Below are 21,403 nucleotides of genomic sequence, written 5' to 3' on the forward strand. Positions count from 1 at the left end.
GCGAATCCGGCATTAAACTGATTGAGATTGAGGAAGCAGTCCTCAGCAAAATGTGCTGCACATAGTTTTAAATTGTGATTATAATTTTCCGGAACCGAGTTAAACATAAACTGTAGCCATTGATCTCTACGTACATCGTCCGTGGGAAGGCCAAACAAAGGTGATTTGACTCCGGGATGAAAATAACAGCGTTTCAATGGCATGGCGACAAACACACTCTACAAAAACAACGCTTCTCTCGACCTGCGAGAGCAAAAGGACAACGCCCCTGAATCTGCGTGTTCTTGTGGGCGGAGGGTTCGTCAACAAACGGTTTTAGTTGCGTCATTAAAGCAAGAAGTGCAGGGCTGTAGTCCAAACCGGCCGTTCGCTGTAGGCTTTGAAAGGGAACTTCTGTTAAATAAAATATCTCGCTTGGCATTGAACTTTGAGCTTTATAATTTTACAGGTATTATTTATGCTCTAACAGCAACATTACACACTAACTAAAGTTTGAAAGATGGAATCGCAGAGAATGGGACCTTTAAAATAGATGATTTATCTAGATTTAAACATTGTTGGAAACATTTGCGATAATGCAAGTACACAGGTCAACAAACTACGTAACATTTTTATAGTGGTTTTGGGATATTTTAAATCTGAAGATCGTCCATAATCTGAATAGCTAGCTAGTGTTAGCGAACATTTTTGTTACTTTTCGCACTTGCCAGCTGGCCAGTGTTATTAGTCGAGGTTTTTCTGCCATTGTGGTGTGCCAATTCAAGTGTTTGTTTACCATCTATTTCTTGATTTCCATTCAGCCTGACTGCAAATCTGGGGTAAAATCAGTGTTAAAGTCAGGTAATGACATCTAGCCTTTAGTCACAACAAAAAACTAAGTTTAGTCAATTACAGTTGAGTAGCGATGTTGTAACTGATGTATACTCACCTAAAGGATTATTAGGAACACCATACTAAAACTGTGTTTGACCCCCTTTTGCCTTCAGAAGTGCCTTAATTATACGTGGAATTGATTTTACAAGGAGCTAAAACAAGGCCCATATTGATCGTATAGCATCTTGCAGTTGATGGAGATTTGTGGGATGCACATCCAGGGCACGAAGCTCCTGTTCCACCACATCCCAAAGATGCTCTATTGGGTTGAGATCTGGTGACTGTGGGGGACATTTTAGTACAGTGAACTCATTGTCATGTTCAAGAAACCAATTTGAAATGATTCAAGCTTTGTGACATGGTGTGTTATCCTGCTAAGTAGCCATCAGAGGATGGGAACATGGTGGTCATAAAGGGATGGACATGGTCAGAAACAAGGCTCAGGTAGGCAGTGGTATTTAAACTAAACACTAAAGGGCCTAAAGTGTGCCAAGAAAACATACCCCACACCATTACACCACCAGCAGCCTGCACAGTGGTAACAAGGCATGATGGATCAATGTTCTTATTCTGTTTACGACAAATTCTGACTCTACCATCTGAATGTATCAACAGAAATCAAGACTCATCAGACAAGGCAACCTTTTTCCAGTCTTCAACTGTCCAATTTTGGTGAGCTTGTGCAAATTGTAGCCTCTTATTCCTATTTGTAGTGGAGATGAGTGGTACCCGGTGGGGTCTTCTGCTGTTGTAGCCCATCCGCCTCAAGGTTGTGCATGTTGTGGCTTCACAAATGCTTTGCTGCATACCTTGGTTGTAAAGAGTGGTTATTTCAGTCAAAGTTGCTCTTCTATCAGCTTGAATCATTCGGCCCATTCTCCCCTGACCTCTAGCATCAACAAGGCATTTTCGCCCACAGGACTGCCGCATACTGGATGTGTTTCCCTTTTCACACCATTCTTTGTAAACCCTCGAAATGGTTGTGCGTGAAAATCCCAGTAATTGAGCAGATTGTGAAATACTCAGACCGGCCCGTCTGGCACCAACAACCATGCCACGCTCAAAAATTGTCAGTGATGCGTAACTCTTAAATCACCTTTCTTTCCCATTCTGACATTCAGTTTGGAGTTCAGGAGATCGTCTTGACCAGGACCACACCCCTAATGCATTGAAGCAACTGCCTTGTGATTGGTTGATTAGATAATTGCATTAATGAGAAATTGAACAGGTGTTCCTAATAATCCTTTAGGTAAGTATGTTTCAACCTGATCCCATGTCAAAACAATTTTGTGGAGATTGTGTGAAAAAAGTATGTTTTAGAAAAAGTAAGTAAGAAGGTTTACTACCTAAACCTGATCATCTGTGGGACCTCCATATTAGATTATACAAGATCATACAAATTAGCCAGCAATTTGCTAAACATAAAATAGTTATGAATAGCCATTAATGTTGTGCATTTTTAACGTATTTTACTTTTGTGCGGTACAATGGTTTTAAATGTGTCCTATTTTTTCTGTCTTTTGTTTTTAACACACTGATCAAGCGTAATGCACTGCTATATTAAATTTTTAATACTTTCTAATAAATAATTAGCAATGTTCCAAATATATGTCGAACTATTGCCCTGTGAATGCACAGAATGCCAAACCACAGCGTACACGTGGGTAATAAAGTATTTCCCAGTACATGAAAGCTTTATACTTACAAACCCTAAGGACTGAACACAGTTCACTTAAAAAGTGCTTTACAACAAAGGGCTCTGAGCAAAGCCCATAAAGATGAAAATCGAGAAAAACACTGCACTACAAACAACAAGATCTCTCCCTAGAGGTTCTTAAACAGGCTTTCATATGACAGAACGAGAGGCTGCCCTACAAATAAGTAATATCCGTCACTCTCTATTGGAACTGTTTAATTTTCTAATAATTGCAAATATGTCATTCCAGGGGGGAAAATAGGCACCTTTTTTTTCAAGTGCAACAAATAAAATAAAAATATGTGTTTTAATTTTGTCATATGTTTTCATATCTGCCCTCCTTTTACAGCACCAGCATTTTCATCCAGCTTGTGGATGTCCTTGGAACTAAAATTCACTTAAAGTAGGAACTGAATTGCTTTTCCAACTATAGTTTGGAATTCTCCTATTCCATTGCAGGAGTTCCATTGTAATACTGATTTGCCAACATTGTCGCTATGATAAATTAAAATAAGCTGATAACATCACTGTTTTCGCCAGAATGACTGTACAGCCAAATAAAAGTTTGTTGCAATATATTGCAATGTTTAACACTGTGAAGCTGCTTTGACACAATTGTCATTGTAAAAGCACTGTACAAATTAAAGTTGATTGATTGATTAATTTATTGTCTATTATGTATGTTTGATATTGCCATGATACAGCCAACATTAACATATTAAAGGGGTCATATAATGGTACATGCACTTTTACAAGCTGATTGTATGAACATGTGTGTTGGCAGTGCCTGAACACAAGCATCCTATAGTAATAACGTTTTTTTTTTTTTCTCCTGTCTCAAATAGAGCTGTTCGACCATGTGACGTCACACAATCGAACGCCCCTCCCACGACAGTTGATTGTTGATTGACAATGTTGATTGACAGCAGATTCACCTCAGAGCCGCATTGAGCGAGCTCAAGCTGTCGTCGTCATAGCCCACCATTGTGGATACCCTGGAGCAGAATGTCGTCTAAGTGGTTGTGGTGTTCTGTTTTTGGGTGTAATAATGAACACAGCAGTCATTTTGATGTTCCTAAATCCGCTGAAGAGTTTTTGAGTTTTTTTTCCACCAAAACTTTAATGTTCACTCAAGCAGCGAAACATTTCTCACCAGACCTCTTTATTACCAAGGTTCAGTAACTTATAAAGAAGATTTTGCTAAGAAGCTGCTCCTGGATAAAGGATTGAGATCTGTACATGCTCTTTGTGTTCCTGCTGCATCTCCAGAAGAAGTGAGTGTAGTTTGAAAAGCTTCACGATGAATGTGGCTAAAGTGGGTAAGTTAAACAATGGCATGCTTTCTATGTACGACGTTCTAAATATAATTCAGAATCCCACGTTTATAATGAACAACACGTAATGGTTATTGTGTTATTACAAACGGTGTACGCTGGTTTTAAAGTAAACATGGACGTGGTAACACTACACTAAGCTTAATTATGTAGATGGTTTATAACTGTCTCTGTTACTGTCCAAAAAAAATAAAAAATCGTGTTGTAACAGTTATTACAATGCCTAGATAACGTTACGCATCACTGACAAACCGACATTAACAGAAAGAATTTATTGGCATTAGCTGTAACAATCTGTCAATTAATTAACATACACATCAGTAAACAGATAGCATTTGCATCTTACTACACTAAAGTTATCCTGCCAGTACATAAAGATAGGTCAAAGTGACATTATATTAACCAACCATTCAGAAGCGTCCTGTTTAGCCTTAATTGTCGAATTTTATTAGTGCCGTCATCTTGTCCCGGGTCTGACTACGGTTAAAATTGATAAAGTTGCACAGATCTGTCTCCAGAGACTCCTGTTGCCATTCTTTCGCCTCTACTATTGTAAAGGTCAACTGCTCCATGTGTTGGGCCGGCCCACAGAACAGAGGTGGGGGGTCATTTATCATTTAAAGCCGTATACACCCAAATGGCTTGGTGAAAACAGAATGGTTTTTAAGCAGGTATTTTTAATTAAAGTATATTACACAGTTTTTATTTAGACACTTAAGAATCATATTAACTAGTACAAAAATGGCATTATATGACCCCTTTAAGTAATTAAAAATTACATTAATTGGCAAAGAACAAGCAATACCCTTGCAAAAAAAAAAAAAAAAAACTTTTAAAAGTACATACAAAAATAATATACCTTAAAAGACAATACTTAAATGCATTTTTTATATTTTCAGAGACTTTACTGCAATTAATGTATTATAGTTTAAATTGATATTAAATGCAATCAGCTGAACTTTTTTACCCAATTTTTTACCCACTTAAATTGGACTTGTACATATTTACATGTAATTTCATAATTATTACTTCTGCTATCTTTGAAATATGGTTATAGTTACTGTTGAATTTACTGGCATTTATGGTAAATATACTTGAATGTCATTTCTATTGAAACATCTATGGAGGGGTCAGACAGGTCTAGGATTTCATCAAAAATATCTTAATTTGTGTCTTATCGGTTTGGAACGACATGAAGCTGGTAAATGTTCTCTCTTTCATGTCTTTGTCATTATCTCATGCTAACACACTCATCACATCTTTAATGGGTAAAGGGATGAAGATTGAGACCAAATCTGTTCCGCTGTTAAAGTGATTTAATGCTGGATACACAAATTACAACTCGTCCTTTAGATCTCTTGATCATTTTCCAACACACAATGCAATAATCAGCATGATACAAAACAAGACACAATGCCACACACTGCCTCAGCTCTCCTACAGATGGCAGTGTTTGACTACAAACGAGAACAACATGGACAAGACCAACATAATGTGTGTGCAGAGAGAGAGAGATGCTTACTACTATGCTCACTACATACTGATCTGAAATCACTGTATTCTGCTTACTATTCTAATAAATTAAGCAGTAGGGATTAAAAATAGTTCATGCTACAATTCTGACACAACTGCATTGTTGTCTGTGAGGGACATTTAGTTATCGGGGGGGGGGGGGGGGGGTTATAAAATTATAATCAGTCCATGTGTGCGCGTGCGTGTGGATGACCATGTCTGGTCAGCCACCAATGAAGACCATTTCTGACCCAGGAAAAACCCTGTATATTTTTCCATGGTATCAATGTCAAATTTGTGGCTACTGAAAATGGTAAGTGGCTAGCTCAGTTTTTTTGGGCCGATTTAGCATGGTAAATCAGCGTTGGGTCATCTGTGAGAGAGAGAGAACTCTGATTGGCTGTTCAGCTTAGCAAACGAGTCAGTGCACGAGACTAAGATTAAGCGTAAGTGATGAAAATGAGAAAAGTAGTCAAGACTGTAAAGACAGAAAGACATGTTATAATGTTACATCATCTTACCTGATCGGATAGATTTTCAAAATTATAAGCTTTGTTTGCTATTTGTATCTGCAGTCCTAGTTCCCTTCTTTTACTGAATAATGTCTTAGACAGACATTTCCTCACACAAAGGCACAGAAAGCACATGCTAGCTGACATTTGCCTTTATTCCTTTTGGTGTGTACAATGCACAACTTTATGGTCGAGACACAGCAGACGAAAGGCGACAGCACAGCTTCCTTCACCGCTAGTTCTTTGACGTTGGCTTGGTGTCCCAGGCTTTATAGATAAGCAAGCACATCGGATCAGCTTCACTTCCAGTAAGAGCAGATCAAATCTAAAACTAAACACTACAGCTGTTCCAAAGAACCAGAATCAATCATAACAGGCTGTATGCATCATAAACACAACCAGTCAGCCAACTTACAACACCAGCGGTTCAGTTGGACACGGCCTTAAAACGCACATGACGAACGACTTCAGAGAACCATTATTCATCATTCTGCTCAACCCTGAATCAAAGCAATTACATGTGGAGATGCTTCACTCTATTTTCAGAATGTGTGCTGTAAAAATAGTTTACACTGTGGCAGCGTGCTTGACACTGCATGATCATACGAGTCCCATATTGAGTTTATGGGGTTAGGCAGATCTATATAATAATAACTGATCATATTTTTTCTTCTGAATTAAAAAATTTCATGCACTTGAAATGCAAAAGTACACCTGGATATACACCGTTTTCTTACTGATGACACAATGGAGGCAGAAGCGGATACATTTTTACATCAACTGTTTAATGTTGATTGTGTAGCTAATTGAAAAAGCTCTTGATGGCTGCAAAAAAATAGCATTTGCATAATGATTATTTTTTTGATAAAAATCAAAATCAAAGGAAGCTCACAAGCAATTACATTTTCAAAGAGACATGACCTACTAACTAACTAATGTGACCAGACTTCAGAAGATTAAGGAAGCTCAAATTTTAATGCTGTTTCTATGGAACACACACAGAAAATCATTCTTTTTTTCACATATAATAGGCAGCATACACCATTTTGCCAAAAGTTTTGAGACACCTGCCTATACATGCACATGAACTTTAAATGATATTCATAGGGAACCTTAACCCATAGGGTTTAATATGTATTTGGCCCACCCTTTGCAGCTATAACAGCTTCAAATCTTCTGAGAATGTATTCCACACAAGGTTTAGGAGTGTGCTTATGGGAATTTGTATCCATTCTTATAGAAGTACATTTGTGAGGCCAAGCACTGATGTTGGACGAGAAGGCCTGGCTCGCAGTCTCTGCTCTAATTCATCCCAAATGTCTTTGACCAGTTTGAGGTCAGGACTCAAACCGATCAAAGGAGGAAGTTGCAGGCCAGTCAACTTCCTCCACAACAATCCATGTCTTTATGGACATTGCTTTGTGCACTGGTGCGCAGTCATGTTGGAACAGGAAGGGGCCCACCCCAAACTGTTCCCACAAAGTTGGAAGCATGAAATTGTCCAAAATGTCTTAATGTGCAGAAGTATTATGAACTCCTTACACTGGAACTAAGGGGCCAAGCCCAACCGCTGAAAAAAACAAAAACAAACCATAACCATTGGAGGTCTGTAGCTATTGAATCTATAGAAAGTTGGCATCTTCTGCGCACTGTGTGCCTCAGCATGCCCCTCTGTGATTTTACGGTCTACAACTTCGTGGCTGAGTTGATGTTATTCACAATTGCCCCGTTTTGAAAACCTGCGTAAAATTCAGAAGATTCCAAAAAAAGATAAGAGAATGAATGTAGTGTTATTGGTGCTGGAGAACAGATTGTTCTTAAATGTTCTTTACACAGACTATAATTTCTATTATTTTATTACATTCATCATGCAATCTGCTGTTTTCTTTGTGCGTGTCTGTTATGAGCCAGACATCTAATTCGCTCTTGAGCAATCAATCATATTCTATGATCATAACTCCTGCCCTTTCTGAATGACGACATTGTGTTCAGTGAAACTGCCTTTAAATCAAAAACAAACAAAAAAATCTGACCGACCGCATGTAGTAAAGCTGCAAAAATGACCAAAAAGGCACTAAAGTTGTCCATATTAGGGCATAAGGCATTAAACTTTAGTGCCTTTATGGTTATTTTTTGTCATTAGCACACTTACATTAGTTTTGTGTAAGGAAAGGTACAAAATGCAAGCTTTTATTTCTTGAAAATGACGCCCTCTGCAGCAACCCAACACGTATTAGCCCTTTGTGATCAGTTATGACATATATATTTTCATATTTCACTGAATATTTCAGACCAATCGTCAGACCAATCGACTGTAAAAATGCTCTGTGTGATATTGTACTATGAACTGTCATTGTATGGAAAAAGAGTTGGAGATTCTTCCAAAATTGACCATTTGCACAAATAACAGCATAAAAGTATGGAATGACATGAGGGAGTATAAAAATTACAATTTCCAGATTCTGGGATTAATGTGTGCTTGTGGAAAAGAGAAAGCCGTTTGCGCAGTCGAATTTGATTCAGCTCATTTATTTTAATAGGTTAATTACATCTCCTCAAAAATATTCACCAGTGGGCCTGTCCTAAACTCTCGTACAAATAATTAGACAGGCAGCACTTAAAGCATTTGCTGTTTTCGGTATTCAGATTTGTTTGCCGCCAAGAGTTTTCTAGAGCATGTGTCAATCATGTATATGCCTGGATTTGAGCAGCTTTACTACGTTCTTCCATGAACATACTGTCAAACTGTCTCAGGTTATTGGTTACATCACTGATTCTCTGCAGGGTTTAAAAGAGCTGAAATTCTGTTATCATTCTTGCATCTTCTGACTGATTGTGATGCAATGCATTTGAAATCTTATATGCAACTGAGAATCAACTGGCAGCACAATACATGCAGGCCATGTTTAAACAGGTGTACAACAGAGTGGTTAAATCAGACTAAGTGTATGTTTAAACGACACCGTTTTCATATGAAAACGGTAAACGTATGCGGTTTTGGCTAGGGGTGTACCATTTCGAACCATTTCAGTACAGGGCATTCGGTTCGATGCACGTGTGTACCGAATGCTTTCGAATACAAATTTTAACATTTAACAGCCGGCTTGTTTTAAGCGCAGAACACACTTCAATCCAAATTCCCACACGAACATATTAAGTATTCAGTCCATTTTATCACAAAAGCCGCTTTGACATGTTTTAATGTGACATGACTGATCACAGTATAGGCGCGGCGTCAGTTCAAATGGCGACGCGGTGCGCGATCATCTCTTCCTAAAGAATAAACGTGAATTAATATCTCTTAAGGTATGTTGAGGATACATTACAACATACTGAAATGTATCATATGTCGTGTAATCGCTGAATCAGCGTTTCAACCGCGGAAAGATAAAACAGTTTGCAATGTCCCGTAGCATCACATTTACCTCAGAAGTCATTCAGAGTCATCAGCTGTTAGTTCACTAGAGAAGCAAACACTTTCACTGAATATATGCACCCATAGCCATATTTTGAAAGTATGTTTCAGTAAAAAAAAACATCACGATTAGTTTAGTTGGCACTTGGTGCATGTCTTATAAAATATGAACAATATAAACGTCTGGGAGAAAGAGTAAGAATCGGAGAATATCAGAAGTGTATCAGTGTTTTGGATCCGTGCATTCGGCCTTAAAGTGACAGCAGCTTTGTAAAGAGCTTTGTAACTTATATGCAAGTATTTAAAATAGTTTGAGTTAGTCGTATGCTAGTATGTCAGATGGAGCATCACTGACTGGCCTAAACCATAATGACAGTGTGCATTTATACAACAATAATAAAATTATGCATTGGCATAAAAAAGGAAATTTGCTTTAGATACTTAAGTACTTTTGATAACAAATACTTCTGTACTTTTACTTGTTTTTACAACTTTCAATAAGTAAGTAATATTTGACCAGTAGTACTTTTACTTTTTTCTCAAGTAATAGAGTTGTGTACTTTGTCCAACTCTGCCATTTTCTAAATTATAGCGAATAAACTGTGAAATGTTTAAGGTGTCTGAATACATTTTGGTTTGACTTCTTTTGTAAACTAGTCCTAGGTTTTCCCGCACTATCGGAAGCAAAAACATTATTTTTGAGTCTGATTGTCCATTTCAATTGACGTCCACAACAGGACACCAAAACATTGTGGCACTAGAGCACTGAAAAATTTAAAAGAAATTGGCCACCAGGTTTTTTTTGCAAATGCCAACGATATTAATAACATATGGTAGAACTCCTGATTCTGAGCAACTTTGTCTCTAGGAGCACCGCTGTCAATCGTACCTTTTGAGATTTTTTTCAAAAACCTACTTTTGCAAGCTAGTCCTAGGTTTCTGGCTCAACCTTGGTAACTGTTAAAAAGCTTAAAAAGGTATATTTCCTTATTAAATTTAATCTATAGGTGGTTACAGGCTTGCTGAATAAAACAATACCCATGTGCTTAAAGGCCTTTAAGTGCTTGAATCTCATTAAATTCTGCTTGCAGCTATATTTCTAAGTTGTTGTTTTTTTTACAAGAAAATAGTAAAGTTTTTTTCTACTTTAAAACTTAATTCAATTCAATGTGTTACTCGCGATTTCTTGGTAAATATTTGCAAGATTTACAAGCAATTTCTGATTGAAAATTGAGCCCCACTTTATTTTAGGTGGCCTTAACTACTATGTTCTTACATCAAAAAATAAGTACAATGTACTTGTGTTCATACTGTATTGCAAAATACGTTTGCGGTTATTGAGGTGGGATACGGGTAGATTTAGGGACAGGTGTAGTGATATGGGTCAGTTTAAGGGTAGGGTTAGGTGTAAGGGAAGTGCCAACTGTGTAATTACAAATGTAACTACAGAAATTTATTACAGATGTAATTACATACAGGTATTTTTAAAAATGTAAGTACAATGTAAAACATGTTTGTACACAATTAGTGCATTGTATCAAATTATTAATTATAATTTTAAGACACAGTAGTTAAGTCTACCTAATATAAAGTTGGTCTGAAAATTGTTTCTACACCACAGTACAGTCCATATTCTACCTTTAGGCCTAAAATAGCCACTTTTACATCCGTTCCAAGAATGGAATGATCTCATTTATATTTCCACTTGAGCTTGGTTAACACGGAACGATTACAAACTGTTCTCGACCTAGGGTCCGTTCTTTGTACCTTACAGATCCCAGATCTTCTAATCATGATAACTGATCTCTGGCTAATTTGGTTCTTCAAACAAATTTGTGGATTGGATTAAAATATCTGAATTAATTTATCTAAGATTACTGTGCATTCTTGTGTGCCCTGAAGAGGGCAGATGCATCGATACTGGAAACCACGATCGGCAATGCAGTGATTGGCTGGTGTCAAGACAACGTAATGAGATCATATAATTAAAAAAGCCACCTGGCAAAAACAAAAACAAAACAACAACAAAAAAAAAACAAAAAATTTTGGACCTTTATAAGGAAACAGCCAAACGACAAAACTAACATAAAAGTTAGATAAATTAAATGTGCACTGTTTTGATGAACATGATTCCCAATTATTTATATTCATGATTTTATAGTATTTGTACACCTTTGTACACACATTTTTATTTCTATGTTGTAATTTAATTTTAAATCAATTTGAAGCAGATTTGTTATTTGACAATATTAATTAAAGTTTCTTAACAGTCAAGATCAAATTATCTGCATCTCTTGAGCTGCATCAAGCCACTCCCATAATATCCGTCACTCAAATGAATGCATGACGCAGATTAAATGCACGTGTGTAAACTTCCAATGCAACTATAAAAAAAAAACTATAAACTATATATTATTAACAAAGAAATCTCTCAATCAAGTGTATGCGTATTTAGTATTGTATTATATGCACCTTTTACACAACATTATACTATTCAAATAAACTTTCACATTATTATTATTATTATTATTATTATTATTATTATTATTATTAATAAAAAATCATTATTGCCCCTGGTTTAATCAGGAATTTTTGTAATGAAGTAGCAGTGGCTGGGACAGATTTTAAGTATCACCTCAAGATGCAATCTATTCCTGTTTACATGAAGTAAGCCTGCTCCTGAGGCTTTTTTTAGCGACGTACGAAAAACGGGCCCCTGGAGTTATCATCACGGTTGGCTAATTGCTGGTAGATTGTGTGTAATGATGTGGCCACACAGGATTGGTCACTTGTCTGTTGTCTGTCTAGCAGTTTTTCTGTAGCTGGCCAAGCGTGCTATTTGATCAAATGTAAACAAGTTAATAACAACAATATCTGACCATCCTCCATAACAGGGTCATTATTTACATCTCATGCCGTCTGCAAGCTCTTGATTTAACAAGGCAACTAAAGAGATCCGTTGTCAGCCCTGCAGTGGAAAATGAAACTGATTAATCAATGAGAACAGTTTATGGCGGAAAAGAGCCTAATGTTACCTTTCAAACAATGTTTTGGTTCTTAGTTTAGTTTCAGGCTGATTCATTTGCAGATTTTACGACATAAAAAAAAAAAACTTTAGTTTTAGCTTTAAAAATCTTAATTTCAGCTATTCAGCTAACTACAGCACTCTAGTGGATGGCTGGAGAGTACAGCACTTTGTGGCTGGACTTTTAAGATTAATAATTAATTGTGTCTGATGTTATTGGGGAATAGGTGGTTTCTTAACGGGGAACAGACCTCAAGAAGCCGGCTGAGTGAGTGGTGTCTCTAAGGCAGGGTCCAAATTTAACTTTTGGAGTAAAGTTGAGAAAATGTGCACGGCAAAATTTGTTTTGACTATGAAACTTTATTTAGCATTGTTATATAATACACACATTCTCAATAATACATAAAAGGTAAAATTGACAGCTATTTTCTACATGGTAGTTGCAGGAAAGTACCTTTTTTTTCTTTCTTTTTTATGTCTTCATGGAATCAGGACTACTGGATTATGTTGACATTCCTCCAAAAAAGATGCAAATGAATGAAATGCTCATAACAGAATATTTGTATTCCAGTCATTGTATATAGGCAAAAACAAGAATTGTACAACATGTCATTGGCCTATTGGCTGAAAAAAATAAAAACACAAACAAGATGTGATTCATTAAGCCATAATCGGATACCTCGGGTCATTAGCGACCCGGGACATCATTCATTACCCTCATTCTCATAATTGTTTTAAGTTAAACATCAACCTTCTTAGTATTCCTTAATCAATTTATTATAAACAATATAACAAGAAAAAAATATCATATTTTAAAAGAATGCCTGCTTTTCCAATCATTTTACACATTACACTAATTTCAGGAGAGTTTTATATTTTCGCGAGATCTACCCGTGTTAGATATAGATCTGGGTCGCTAAAGACCCGAATATGTTAGAATGATTGATGAAACAGTCATGCATTTAAGGGTAAACAGTCTAGTTTCTAAAAGTATTTGGTATTTCACTGGTTTTGCCTCTCTGAAGCCAATAATTCACTCAACATTTACTCTCAAAATACCGTAATTCCTCAAATAAAGACCGGGGCCTTTATTTACCTGAACTGCCGATGGAAACCGGCTTTTATTTGAAGCAGGCTTCTATTAGGGGCAGGCCTGTATTTCTAATTCCATCTGTTTGAAATATAATTGCTTTATGTAAACCGTTTTCAATTTAAAGTGATCGTTCCAGTGGACAAATATCATAGATTTTTGTAAGAAATATTTGCAAAAATATCACCATACAACAACATAATACGTATTTTTTGTAACTCCGCGTGCAGCTCCGCATCCAAATATGAACGAGTTCTCAGCGAATCTAGCCGAGCATGACGTCTCATTACACCGGCCCCAGTTTGAAATTGGCCATTTTAAATAAAGATCCATGTTTAATCAAATAAATAAATAAATCACGACATTATAGTTTAGTGAAATTAGGAAATATTTAAGAGATTGTTAATTTAGTGCATATTTTGTTCTCATGTCACAAGTAATAATATCAAGCCAAGGTTTACTGAGTTTTGCACGATTCTTTTGTAGTGTGGTTTCTGGTGAAATGTACTAAAATAAATATCATCACCTGTGCACGTTAGCCAACTTCTTCTCGACGCTTTTTCCTCATGGTTTATAGCACAATTACTCCAAATTGCCCTCTGTCGTTTCAAAGAATAGCACAACGGCGAGTGCGTCAAGTATAAACGCCTCGTCCGTTTGGGGAGGAGCGCGCGCAGTCAGCGGAGGCTCGCGCAGCGGAGACAGGCGAAAGTATAAACAAGGCGCGAGACGCGGCTGTGCGGAGCTGAGCTTCGAGGCTTGGGTGCGACCCCCTTAAGAAGACATAAAAGAGACGAGCGGCTAATATTAGGTGCGTCTTAATCAGCTCCCTATTTTAGTAGTCAGGGCACTGATCAGGACATACCGGTAAGTCAATGGGCTGACTCCCTGATCAGTGCCCTGACTACAGACGGAGCAGATTGCGCATTGTGAAGATCGATATTTGTAGCCTGCCTGGTGACACGGTATTTTCAAAGACGTCACATCTCTCATAGACTACAGTAGCCTATTTAAAATGGCACATGCATCCGTTATATTCTCAATTTCATTTACAAAGCAATCCCTGTAAAGTGTTTAGGTTAACTATAGAAGAGACCAGGATTAGTGTGTGCCGCACTGGCAATTAAATTAACGCCATTTAGGAGATTATCCACTCATTTTCCCCCGCTTTTATTTGAGACCGGCCTTTATTTGTTGGTGCTGACCACGCCCCCGGCCACTATCAGAGGGCCGGCGTTTATTTGACTGCAGGCTTTTATTTGAGGAAATACGGTACACACAATTAAATGTTTATTTGCCTTTGTATTTTCTACTGAACACAGAACTTTATAGCCTGACGTCATACTCAATTCTAAATTGAATTAAATTGAAACTGCTCCATTGGGCTGTGATTATGGGGCGTGTTTCAACCGCACCAGGAAAGACCTCAATTGGATAGACCTACAACCAATCAGAGCAACGAAGCGACGCATTGTCAAATGTCAACAGAACTCAACTGCACTATGTTGCCAAGTGCGAATTTTAGTAGCAACCAAAATAACACACATTTTACCCCCCAAACACCATTTTTTTCCAGAGAACCCCCCCGAGAAGCTATTCTTTAGGGCTAGAAGTTGGCGGGTTTTGTTGTAAAAACTTGCCAACCCTATCTGCACGTGCTGGAATAAACGATCTTTGCAAAAATAAAAGAATTTAAGGATACACAGAGTACTTACCCAACATTTTTGAGAGAAATTGTGAAGGTGAATGCATATACAAACAAGCTCTCCGTTTAGGATTAGAACAAATATAACCCCAACCCCTTTGATGACGTGCATGATTACGTTACTGTTTATCATCTGTCCGTCATCGTCTAAAGCCCGCCCTGATGATTTCATTGGTCCAAACAGTTTCTGTTCGGGGATAATTACTCCTCTATGGATCGAGGCCAGACCGAACCGCCCGACCTAAAAAATTTGGGACTAAGTTCGGTTGGCATCCAGGCATTTTGTAAAGTTCTTGGCATCCAAGAACTTTACAAAATGGCACGTAAATTAAATTTCCTTTATTGACTTGCACAGTGTTTCCCACAATTCCCAAAGCGTTTCCCACAATTCCCAAAGCGAGGGGGCGGGCAGATGGATGAATGGGGAACCATTATTTTAGTTAAAACCTGATACCTTCTTATTGGTTGAGCAAGCTTGTAACTTTCCCTCTCTGCGTTTAAATTTTTTTTTTTTAATCATTAAAGGGGGGGTGAAACACTCAGTTTCAGTCAGTGTCATGTCAATCTTGAGTACCTATAGAGTAGCATTGCATCCTGCATATCTCCGAAAAGTCTTTATTTTTTTTATAATTATATAAGAAAGATGCGCTGTTCCGAGTCTTTCCGAAAAAAGCCGAGCGGGTGGGGGCGTATCGTGTGAGCGGAGCTAAAGAATGACGTGTGCGCGCTGCTGCTATTGTGTTGAGTCGAGTGCGTCGTAAAGCTGTGTCATCCCTAACAGCGGGAAAAACTTTATTCAAAATAAAAATATGGCTTTTAATCAGATACAGCCATACATCTATGATCCGGAATCAGACCCAGAGGCTGCAGTTGAACAGGAGTAGCAGCAAAAACGACTAGAGCAGGACGTCTCTATGTGGTACAGGTTATACACTAACTATAGTATGCTTAGCGACTTGTGTTTATTCTTGAATTATATCGTCGTATTTTTGTCTTTGAAGGTGTACATGTGGGAAGTGCAGTTGTGCACGTGTGTGTGTGTGTTTACGCGTGGTTTGTGTAGACAATTGTAACGTTATTAAGCGGACTGGTTTTGCACGGCAGGCTAAGTTAGTGTTTACATAGAAAGACACGGAATAGTAGCGCATTTGAATGAAGAAGCGCGCTTATTTAGTTCAACATATTTCCCCACTCTTTGTGTATTGTTTTTTGGAGTGCTTTTACAATACACAAACATAAAGTTACACATATATATTGGCCAGCTAAACAAATGTACACGCACTACACATCGCATGCTCCATTGATCAATTTCTATATATAGTAATATATATAGTAACTATACGTGATCATGTTTGGGCTACTTGATGAGCATAGGCAAAAACACAGACATTTGAAGCAGTCTAACTCACCGCCCGCGGTTCTAACGTTGGGACCTTTATCGTTGGGACTGCTCCATCATTCAGCATTAGGCGATTGGAAAATCCGGCGTCAAGCTGGGCCTTGTTTATGAAACAGTCGGCACCGAAATGCAGCGAACAGATATAAACATTCGCGCAACTCAGTTGCTGATCCGGAAAAGCAAATTCCATCCACTGTTGCCTTACCGCGGGGTTTTTGGGGAATCTGTGCAGGACTGTCTTGGTCTGGTAACCAAAAACGCACTTTTTGATGTCATTGTTAATTGTGCACATCACCTGTGCAGCGCAGCCTACGAGCCAGCGCTTTGATGGGCGTAGCCTGTTACTTTCGCTCTCTCCCTCTCTCTCTCTCACGCTCTTCCGGTAGAATTGTCCGTAAGGCCCATACAAGGAAATTCCGCCCCCATTAACGTCAAAGGGGACGCATGATCGCAAAAAACTTGCCGAAACTTATGACTAACCGGAAGTAGTATTTTTGACAAAGAAATACTCCCATCAAACGTCCACCTTAACTTTTGAAACTTTGTCTATGTTTAGTATGGGATTCCATGTCTTTAACAGTGTAAAAAGATTAGTATGCATGAAACAGCATTTCACCCCCCCTTTAATCCTCTTAACTTCCACGGCCCCAGAATATATATTTTTTAATGAATAGACCTTAAGTAGCCCCGCCCCTTTTGTCTTCCGGTTTGTATTTCCACAGCATGAAGGCAAGATCTTGTTTTTCTAAATATAATTCCTAAATCTCTGTGTAGATTTATGAATGAACCGCTCGTTTTAAAATCTTCCCGGTCTACTGACAATTTGTTATTAGCCTAGAAATCTAGACGCACACTAGCGGCAGCAAATCTAATTCAATCTGCAGCGAGTGTCATCTAGCAACTCTCCATAAACTTGCGAGCTGGAAAAACCAAACTCTGGTCAGGCCAATCACATCGTGTATAGAGTCGGTGGGCGGGACTTAACAATGACGGCAGAGTTGCGGAGGTTCCACGTAGTACTTGTAAACAAAGAAGCTGGCGAACAGCGGCCTTTCAAATGAGCTTTGGCCGTGACCCTGGAAGACTTGGAGTTAAGCTTTTCTTTGAGAAAAGAACAAAGGACGGCAATGAAATCATTCTTAAGAACGGAAGATGTCTTCGGAGTTTTGCAGCGAAAGTTTAATCTATCAACTAGCTCCGCTTCACGTTGCTCTGGTTGGTTGTAGCGCTATCCAATTGTGTGCAGAGGGAATTTGAAAGACAACCGTTTATCCCGCCCCACTGATTGAGCCCTGCCAATGGTCAGTTCCCAGACCAAACATCTTGATGCGTGTCTGGCTTGTCGGGCTAATTTGTTATGCCATCTGCTTCAAACATTGCAATGCTCCTGATAACGTCCGTTAACTCTACATTAAGTAGATCCACTAAAAGATCAGCTAATTGCTCTTTGACAGCAATGGCATAGAAATATAGAGAGCTACTGCAAAAACAAAATTCTAAAGCTGTCTGAGTGCTTGTTTCTCTGGTGCATACGCAGTATATCAAAATAAAGAAAACAGCCTCTGCTTTTTATTCTAGCTTCATTCATTATTTTTTATTAACACTTACAACAACATTTTGAACAAAAAGAAAAAGCCAACGTTTCTTTGTGCATTTTGTGGATTGCCGGAAGTTTCAAATGCTCCACTTAGGTCCTGAGTTTCATCAAACACTGCTCAAACATAGAATTCCTCTTGAGGGCTTGGGATGCATCATGGGTAAACACCTTTTTTTGATAAATTCATGAAATTGCCTCTGAAGCTGACACAAAGTAATAATGCATATGGTATAATTACAGCCAGCAATTTCTGAATATTACTTTGATCAGAGCCAACAGTAAAAATAGGTCAACAGATGGTTGTGGTGCAGTCCAGGTATACGGCCGTCATTACTGGTGAAGACATGTAGTTTGCTTCAAATAAGTCTAACAGAAATGTATAACCAAGAAAAGCCCATCAAATTATTTGTACTAGACAAGATCTTATAGCGGCAGCCAATCATTCATTGCTCGCTTGCCTAATTATTTGGCGATCAGTGAAAAACAGGCTCAATCACTGACCACATAAACAGGAACAACATGATCAGAAGATGGCCAGTGTCCAGTTCCTGCACAGTCAGAAGCTGGAAGAGAAAGGTAGCTGGCATATGTCACCATATTGGATACGCTTCTCAGATCGGGAGCCTTTTCACAGGAATAATCTCTCTAAAGAAACTGAGCACACGACTGTATTTCTCAGCGCCTTCACGTCTTCACTAAGCAAGTATTAGGCTGCATGATCGTTTATGTGTGGCCTAGTTTCCGTCTCAGATGTGTCTTGAAAGCTTCAAGCAGATCCAGAGGCAGAGGAACAGAAACACACACTCACACACGTCCATTTAGTGGAAAGCACTGAGGAATTGAGGATTCGCCCTGTAAAAGGAATCTCTGTGACAAGCTGTGATTTCAAGTGCATTTCATCTCAGTTTGCATGAAGAGTCCCCAACTGTAGTCTGTTTGAGAAGCTACTAGTATAGACATTTTTTATTTCTATATTACACCGTTTGGAAGTGGTCTGGCACTTTGCTGCCAATGTGCAATCCCTCTATTGTACGCAGTTACAAAAGGAAAGAATCACTAAAAGGGAAAGTTAACTGTCATTCAAGCGCACACTCAGTAGGCAACTAAGAATCAAAAACAGTTATAAGTATGGAATAGCAGACTATAGATCACTAGTCACGATCACAGATCTTAAATAATGTCCACCATGGTTTCGGCTGTCCCCTCAAAAGTGCCCTATTTAAATGAAAAGGTTGCGATTCCAGACACATCCCTTTCCCCTGTCTGTTTAATTATTTAATTCACCGTTTCCTACGTATTCATTTTCTATTATTATTAAAAGCCTGTCTCCTTGAAGTCTTCACTGTCGTTCCCTGATATGTATCGCGATAGACACAATCGATATTAATTTAAAAAATAAGTTCGATCAAACGTTCGATCTTTTTTTTTTTTTTCGTCGGAAGAAGCAAGTTTGGTTGCAGGAACAAAGTAACTCGCTCTCTGGTAACCTAGCAACATTGGGAGTGACAGGCTAGCAGCCAATCATGTACCAGTATCAAGTTTGGTTGCCCCATATTGTTGTCCTGTGTTGGACTCTTTAAGTAAACAGAATCAGCGTGGAGTGATGTCGTCTGCCAATTTTGCAAGACCGTCGTCCCCACCAAGACTGGCAATACCATACACTTTTTTAACACCTTAAAGTGTAACTTCAGAGATTAGCATATGGCTTTGTATCAGTAGAAACCCCGGAGTATATTCAAATGATTTCAGTTTTGGGTGAACTAGGCTTTAAGAGGGGCATTTCCCCCACTCTATATTGAAGACAGAAATGGGAGATTATTTATAATAAACATGCTGAAACAACAAAAAAACTTATGAATTAAGTAAATGTTACACAATTAGAATTAAAGATGATAAGCCTCTGTTGTTATTGATAGCCACCGGAAGTTAAAGGTGCCCTAAAATGAAAAATGTAATAAACCTTGCCATAGTGAAATGATAAGAGTTCAGTACATGGACATTACATACTGTGAGTCTCAAACACCATTGCCTCCTCCTTCATATGTAAATCTTGTGCATGAAAAACACCATGGAAAATTAAGTGATTCTCAACATAACGCCACCTGTGACGCTGGGATCATTAATATGTACGCCTCCAACATTTGCATATGTCTAAATATGCTCAGGCAGAACTGACGGAGCCGAATCATCAGGATCTCCAGGTAAACAAGCGACACTCGAGGATAGCGAAAACGGCAGCTCTCATGAACACAAACGTCATGTTCCAGGCTGTGCAGGGACATGAGGATTTTTCATACCCTTCCCACAGACAAAAAAATGTCAACAATCTCACTCTCACTGGATATTTTCTTTTTAATAATTTGTTAATTATTACGGCATTTTTCAAAATGTAACTTGCGAGTGTAATGATGCAAATTATAACAAATAATATTACAATCTTTCTTTTATAACTATGTAAAACCTCTGTCACGATACTGAAATTTCCAACTTCGATACGATACCTTTAATATAACCAAAATATTGGTATTTGATGCCCTTTTTGATACCATGGGGGAAACTGCCATATATACTCTAAAACTGATTTTTCTCTCATTATTTTTATTTTTATAATTTGTGTAATGTTGCTGCAATAGCTTAACACACAGCACGTGGCTTTTCTGAAACTTCAAACTAAATTTACACACACACACACACACACAAAAAAAATATGAATTAATTGCAAATGATAGCACAAATAAATACATAATAATAAAGACACATTAAATAAGCACAGCTTTAAGTTTTTCAGGAGGGATAATATAGTTTACATTTTGCAATGATGCAAGCAATCAAATACTGAAGATATGATATACTATATTGTATATTGTCCTTCACATGCATACTTATAGCTGGGTGATATTTCCTGAACCAGCCTAACAACTGCCATTGAGATGAATGTGAATGTGTATAGGTAGCTCTCTCCAGGTATTATAAACCCAACTGCACTGCATGAGTAACCTGAGGCATCATGATCATAGATCCAATGGTGATTCCTCAACCCTTATAGAGCTTGAAACTAGATCTTTGACCACTAGGCTACAACTCAACCACATGATTTATGAACCCATACTAGCGCATAATTCTGCTGTAGAACAAAGCTGGATGTCCTAAATACTCCTCCAACTGTATCAGCAGCACACAGCTCTGGATATCTGGCATCCAACATTCTCAGGTTCAGACAAATGGCACAGCGGTTCATCTCACAA

General features: G+C 38.1%; 1 protein-coding gene across 2 annotated transcripts in view; it reads right to left on the reverse strand.

Moving 5' to 3' along the window:
- The window catches only part of plppr1 (phospholipid phosphatase related 1), an 87,437-nt gene that overhangs the window by 34,660 nt on the left and 31,374 nt on the right, over positions 1-21,403 (reverse strand). The window lies entirely within an intron of this gene.

The sequence above is a fragment of the Pseudorasbora parva genome, chromosome 23 (assembly GCF_024679245.1).
Source record: "Pseudorasbora parva isolate DD20220531a chromosome 23, ASM2467924v1, whole genome shotgun sequence".
Classification (NCBI taxonomy): domain Eukaryota; kingdom Metazoa; phylum Chordata; class Actinopteri; order Cypriniformes; family Gobionidae; genus Pseudorasbora; species Pseudorasbora parva.